At 40.9% G+C, this 7,587-nt stretch overlaps 1 long non-coding RNA gene across 2 annotated transcripts in view; it reads right to left on the bottom strand.

Moving 5' to 3' along the window:
* Positions 1-604: 604 nt before the first annotated feature.
* The window catches only part of LOC310847778, a 28,688-nt gene continuing 21,705 nt past the window's right edge, over positions 605-7,587 (bottom strand). For both annotated transcript variants that reach the window (XR_014566017.1, XR_014566018.1), the window contains 2 exons: positions 1,584-1,794; positions 605-688 (listed from right to left, as the gene is read on the bottom strand). This is a non-coding gene — a long non-coding RNA (uncharacterized lncRNA). The remainder of the gene's footprint in view (positions 689-1,583; positions 1,795-7,587) is intronic.

Below are 7,587 nucleotides of genomic sequence, written 5' to 3'. Positions count from 1 at the left end.
ATTCAGTGTATCTGAAGAAGTGTGCATGCACACGAAAGCTCATACCAAGAACTAACTTAGTTGGTCTTTAAGATGCTACTAGAAGGATTTTTTTTTTGTTTTACCTTTCCAGCAGGCAGGCTACAGTCGACGTCCCTTTCCTTGTACACCAAACCAGTTTGAAGTATGATGCTCAGCATCAAGAGTAGACTTCGTTGAGCACCTGCTGAAGCGCACCCCCCCCCCCACTAAAGGGGAATCCACTGCCATTCACTGGAGCTTTTATATACTGAGGCTCCTCCTCCTTGCTATCACTGCCTGATCACCAGCCCTCACTGAGTATGCAACCTATGCTACAAGTGAGGACATGGAGCAGCAACTTGGGAGGAAAAAGCCCCACTGAAGGCATATTGCCCAAGAGACCTCAAAACTGGGCACTGGGAAGTATGCTTAATAAAGTCACGGCTGTTATTTACCCAGCTTCACGCATTCAGCTCCCGCTTTCCTTCGGCCCTCCCGCTATTGGCAAATATTTACTTCTTGCATTGTTTGATGGCTTCCCACTGCAAGTTAAACATCTGGAGGCAAGCTGCAATCTGTACACCATCAGCGATTACATTGCCGATTTCTAATGGCAGGAAAGATTTATTGGCTGCTTCCAAGGTCTTAGGAACATAAGAAGTTCTGTAACAACATTCTATATCCCCTGCTGTAAAAAAAAGAACATGTACAGTAGGAAATGCTTCAGGAGGTAGAATGGAAAACTTCAGCCAAAGATCTACAGGGGACAATAATGAACTGTGAAGTGCAGGATTTGATTTCCAGCCCCAAAATGCAATACAGGCTTCTGATCGCTAACGATCTGCTTTCATTTCTATAAGGATCATATCTCTAGCCTCTGTGACAATAGAGGTGAATGCAGTGGCATCTAAAAGTTGTGTCCATAATAAGATGACCTCCGCTGGCCTACCCAGTAGTTGCTGTAGCAGAAGAAAATTATTCACAGCCCAACCACCCCTCTTCTTCCCTCCTATATGTCAAACCTGTGGACTAGGGGTTTCTTTTTCTGATTTACAATGAACTACTGATGTTCTTCTGCAACCATATCCATCTTTTTCACTGACTAAAAGATCAAGGTTTACTTCCACGTGTGAAACAACCATCCCACATCAAAGACTGCCATGAGAACTTTCATATAACCTCACATGCAAAAATGTTCAATAAAGACAGTTCAGCTGAAAGTCAAACAGATAAGGTCCATGCATGTGTGAATGAACCCCAATGTGCAAATTGCATTCGGTGCAGCCCTTAAATACCACTGGCTGGTGTGAAAAGACACAAATGAATTCAATACAGTGCGAACACTTACGGATCACCAAAGCAGAGGACCACAGGGTGACACAGATTTCAATAAAATTGGCATGTGCTGATGTATATTATATTATTATATTTATATTATAATTTATGTGCCTGGCGTGCTCTGGTCCATGGGGTCATGAAGAGTCGGACATGACTAAGCGACTAAACAACAACAACAATTTATATTAAAGGTTCCAACTGAAAAATTATCACTATGATTTAAACTGAAATACAACATATCTCACCATGATGAGGAAGAGGGTAACCAGATGTACAGTGTGGCAGATCAGTCTGTTGTCCAGGTGTTAGCTATTGATGGGCAACTTCAAGGATTCTGCTCACATTTCTTGTGACCAGACAGCTCTTCAAGCAGAGGGCTCCTTCGAACAGAGGACTGCCCTCTCACAGCTCTTCGACAAGGAGGCTGTCCTCTGTAAAGTAACACACATGGCCACCCTATTTAAACACAGAAAACAAATAAAACAAATATAAGGTTATGATAAGAACTTTGTGGGCACATATGTACAATAGATGTGGACATTTTAGATACTCCTTAAACATGCTCTAGAGACCTTTTCAAATGTCATGGGTTTGAGAAGTTGGGCTATGAGTTCCAGCCTGCGTGTTTTTATTTGTTTGATGTGTTTTTGTTTGTTTGTTTGTTTGTTTGCTTGCTTGCTTGCTTGCTTGTTTACAGAATTTGTATACCACCCTTCATCCTCAGATTCTGCATGTATGGATGGAGAACTCTCTGCACATGATCTGGGACACTGCATTTTCAGGGATCCGAACTTCATTGAGAGAACCCTCCATGTTTTCAATACTATGTGCAAAACTGCTTTTAATCTTAGGAACATGTGAAGGTGAGTCACACCTTATCCTGCTCTCCCATCCCTCCATATAGTTGTACAACAAGGGCTTGTATGCTCCTCAGTTGAAAGAATGCAGGCAGCAACATGGAGAATAACAATCTGGTCTCTCTGTTACTATAGAAATATTTCCTAGGACAATCTTAGGTAGGTGCAGGTGCTTTTCTTTGACCATCTTAAGAGTTTTAGGAAGTGTAAAATAATTATCTGCAGGCACAAAATATATTTACTTATATAACACATGCTTTGATTTCCATAGCAACACAAGGGACAGGGAAGCACACATGTTTCCTTGAAAAGAATATGATTTAAATTAAGAGGAAAAGTGTTTTGCAAAATGAAGGCATTTAACAGAAAAGAAAGCACAAAACTAAATATTTTTTTTAAGAGGGGGAAAAAGTACAGCCAAAATATAATTAGGTTCATGCAATACTTGAAAAGTGTCTTGGACAAGGGAAAGCGTTTACCTTAAGGTTACATTTTATACAAGAATAACAACTTATGTAATTGTTCTTTTCATTTTAAACCAGTTAACATATTATCAATTTTCTGCTAAGGCTTTTTTGAGCAATATTATAATAAATCAAAATATCACTTTTCAGAGTATGAAGTGCTATAGAATTCATATCTCATATGTATATTTGAAATCCAAATCAAATATGTATATTTGAAATCGAAATCCAAATCCATATGTATATTTGAAATCCAAATCTTCATTTAGAGGGGAAAGACTCCATTAATGAACAAAGTTGGTATTTTAAATCCATATTTCAGCTTCTTCAGAGTTCTGTTTAATCTATATTAATCCCTTAAAATAAACTGCTTATTGAGCTAATATAAATGAAATAGCACTCTTTGGGAACTGAAAGTAGTAAACAACTTTTTACAAATATTTTACAGGACACTTGAAGGCATTCAGGAAACTGTCTAGCAGCACAATCATATATATCGATTTACCTGGGAGTAAGTTTCATTGAATTCAGTGCGTCTTACTTCTGAGTAGGCATGCATAGGATTATACTATTAGAACCAATTATTGACCAGTGGGGAGAGGGATCTGTGCAGCAAATATGCCCAACATGAAGTAATAGTTGTGATGTAGAGGATGTAAAAGCTACTAGGATGACAGCTTCAACTATGTAGACCAGAGGTGGCTTAAAAAACTTAATTAATCTTCTTTGAACAGAGGTAAATAAACACTAGATGGCCACATCACAAGGAGGACCAGCTGCATAAGGGAGAAACAAAAATTACAGTGGTACCTCAGGTTACATACACTTCAGGTTACATATGCTTCAGGTTACAGACTCCACTAACCCAGAAATATTACCTCGGGTTAAGAACTTTGCTTCAGGATGAGAACAGAAATCGTGCAGCGGCAGCAGCGGCAGCAGCAGGAGGCCCCATTAGCTAAAGTGGTGTCTCAGGTTAAGAACAGATTCAGGTTAAGAACAGACCTCCAGAACAAATTAAGTTTTTAACCCAAGGTACCACTGTATATCACTTTCTAATACAGAACTCAAAGACGTCATAGAGGTACAGAACATGCACCAAAGCGTAATATTTTTTAAAGTTTGCTTTTATGGCAGGAAAGATGACAGATCTGCCTTGTTCCATTTTGGGTTGTTTAGCAAACTCTTAGCTAATACTACGTGTGAATCTGATCTAATCCTCAAGTGAGGATTAGGTCCACTGAGGTGAGGTGCTTGCCTCAGTCCACTAAATGCCTCACCCCTAGATGGTATAAGAGATATGTGTGATGCTTAAAGTCACCTTCCATTTCTAAGGGATACAAAGTCCCATCAACTAAGTGCAGTAATTATTATTTGATAATAACTAGCATATACTCCACACACAAAATTACCTCAGCCATTGCAAGGACCAAATAGGTTGATTAAGCTATTCTGTCGCAAATGTGTTAATTATGATTTTTCCAAAGACACATTTGATACAGGCAGTGCCGGATTTATGTATAAGCTAAACAGGTTATAGCTTAGGGCCACACTTTCTTGGCCCCCCCCCCAAAAAATCACTATTAATATAGTTCTTCTTAATTGTATTTCAGTTCAACAATTACTTTGATAAAATACATATTTTGTTATGTGCAAATGGCTTTAGATACCTATTAGGTCCATAAATTACCATATAGCATATATTCAACAGAAAAAACAGCAACAATTTATTGTTGACAAAGGACAGCTGGACATATAAAAGGCCCCATTACCTTCAGTAGCTTAGCGCCTCATCAAACCTAAATCCGGCCCTGGATCCAGGCATTTTCAGTGGCATTGTATATGCAATAGCAGACATGAATTTCTACATTTTCTCTTACAGCATCTATTAAAATGTTTGGAAATATTAATCTGCCTAAAATTATGGAGCAGCTAATGATGCAATGGAGAAAATGAAGTGTTTAAAGTGCCTTTCCTTTGTGCACAGAAGAATTCAAAACCACATTGTTCAAACCAGTCCCTACTGGTGTTTACAGCTAAATGGTTCTGTTTCCTGACACTGGTGATCTAGACTTTTTTTTTTAAAAAAAAAAAAAATCTCCTTTAAAATTGAGGAAGAGCTTGTATTTTAAAATGCTTATTCATCCCCATTTGTTTAAGAATGCTTGAGGGCTGCCAACTTGTCTGCTTGCAAATTCAGTGATATTATTTGTGAGGGAGAGACTGAGAGGATTATGAAAGTCTCCAAGACCACCAGAACTCTTTAAACATGAATCAAAATGTGTTGAGATTGTGCGGTTTTGTGTGTGGCTTTCTTGGAAGAACCCATCCCACGAACAAACATAGCTCATCTCACACTTCTTTTCCTCTTGATTTGAAAGGATTTCATATGTATAGGATTCTTTGTTGTTGTTGTATAGGATTCTATGTTTAATCAAATCACAGAGACCCACAGCTTAAAAAAAACCCAACACAGCTACCATGAGCCAACCTAGAAAGCCTGGTGCAGACTTTACTATGATTAGAAATTAGGAGTGTGCTGTCTCTTTGTGAACAGTATCCCTCCTCTTCTTTCCCCTCTTCCAGCATGAATTCCCTCTCCCCTCCTCATCCTTGTCCATTCATTGGATTTGCTTTAACCATGGCAAAGCATTAAGCTTCATTGATGCTAATGAACTCTGCTGTCATATTCTGAGGTAAAATTGCACATTCAAAATTTGAATTTTGCGTGTCGAGGTCCCCAGGGCCACCCCAATAACTCACACATCACACAGAATTTTTTGTTTAAGATTTTTGGCATAATTTTGGCCACAACTTTATTGAAATACAAATTTGTGAGTGGTTGCTTAGGCATTGGTTGTGACTATCTGCCCCCACCATGGGGGACAGACTGACATTCTGCACAATGCGAAAGTCAGAATAGGGGAATACACTTGGGGGTTACGCGGAGCAGGGAACCTGCCCTCACCCCAAATGCAACCAGGAGCTCATTGCTATTGCCCGAGCCCCCTTGACAGAGTGGACAAGCAATAGTTAGCCCCCAATTCCTTTAACGGAATCCCTTGCAGCAGCAGCATTAGAGGGGCAGGCACTCAACCTACCAAGGGCAGGCACTCAACCACTTCCCCTCAACCAACCAAACCATAAACCAATGCCTAACCGCAACCTTACAAGCTGTGACGATTTGCTACGCAGTAGGCAAAAACCAAATGGCCGCAGCCAATCAGCCAGATGGACAAAATTCCTACCAGGCCCCTGCCCCAAGAGCAGACGACCCCATGACAGGCATAGCAAGGTCAAAGCGAACAACCCTAATTCTAGGGAGGGGGGGACGGGCAATCCAATGCACGGTCGAAAAGAGGAAGCCCTAGCCTCGTGCAAGGAGTTTTAGCATTTCTGGCTGTCAATCAACAAATTGCAACATTACTTCTTCCCAACAACAAGGGAAGCCCCAATCGCATCAGTGGCCAACGAACAATTAGCCGGCCCCCAACTTTAGAGTGTCCTGGCGGCCCCCACCGCAACACGTGCTCTCCATGAAGGAGAACATGCTTTATCAAAAACCAAATAGTACAATTGGACATTTGGGTGAATTTTGAAGTTTTGAAAAATCTTTTGTTTCAGCTCCATTATTTTGGAGCATACAAAATGTGGTTTAAATTGTTTGCAGAAGTGGCTGATTAAAGCAGCAGATAAAAGTGAACAAAACAGATCAAGCCATACATCTAGCAGGTGCACAGTTGTAACATGTAAGTGGTAAGGGGGGAAAAAGAGGTATATAAAAGGAGAAACTCCTGGAGGGCAGGATCCATGTTTGAGGCAAGTACGCCTTGGTGAGAGAACCCTAGCAGAAATTTAAAATCACAAAACTTGCAGCAAAGTAAAGCATGAAAATATAGGCTGTTAGAGCTTAAAATATGCTGTGTTGACTTTCAACATTTCCCTTGCCACAGCATAGGAAAAAGACAACACATTTGGTAAGTTAAAAATTGGCTTACTTACAAACTCTGCAAATGTCAGATTCATGTGCACAGGCAGTAAAACTTGGCATAATTACATTGGTGTAAGTTCCTATATTATTGGTATAGGTACTCAGGTGGTGTGTGAGAGCCATGCGGTCTGAGCTTAGGACAACCAGCTCAGACCTCTTCACACCTCGAACTTCTCAAGTTTAGACTGGAGGTTGAAGAATAGGCTTGTATGCCCATTTCTTTCCAAGGTAAGGGGAAGTGACCTCACTAAGCCTAGTAAGACAGCTTAATCTATGGCATTAACCCCTTCATGCATTAATTAGACTTAAGCATGTTGGTAAGGGACACAGGTGGTGCTGTGGTCTAAATCACAGAGCCTAGGGCTTGCCAATCAGAAGGTTGGCGGTTCAAATCCCTGCAACGGGGTGAGCTCCCGTTGTTTGGTCCCAGCTCCTGCCCACCTAGCAGTTCAAAAGCACATCAAGTGCAAGTAGATAAATAGGTACCATTCCAGCGGGAAGGTAAACGGCATTTCTGTGCGCTGCTCTGGTTCGCCAAAAGCGGCTTAGTCAGGCTGGCCACATGACCCAGAAGCTGTCTGCAGACAGACACCGGCTCTCTTGGTCTATAGAGCGAGATGAGCGCCGCAACCCCAGAGTTGACCGCGACTGGACCTAATGGTCAGGAGTACCGTTACCTTTACCTTTAACCATGTTGGTTACATGAGGGTGGTTATTCCACAAACCCCTTCTCAGGCGAATATAACACAACTAAAACACCTACTGGGTATGATAGCTTTTTTATTTACATAAAACCAAGGCTGAACAAATATTCTGTGGCTCTACACAGTTGCTATTCTATCCCCCTCTCCCTTTTTTACCCAATCTCCAGGCAGGGGGTGGATCTACACACGGGGGGGGGGGATGCTATAAATAAGTCAGAAATTAAATTATTATA

This window comes from Podarcis gaigeae (genome assembly GCF_964106915.1).
Source record: "Podarcis gaigeae genome assembly, chromosome: 1".
Taxonomy (NCBI): Eukaryota; Metazoa; Chordata; class Lepidosauria; order Squamata; family Lacertidae; genus Podarcis; species Podarcis gaigeae.
Note: the sequence above shows the minus strand (reverse complement) of the source record. Positions and strands in the feature narration are given on the sequence as shown.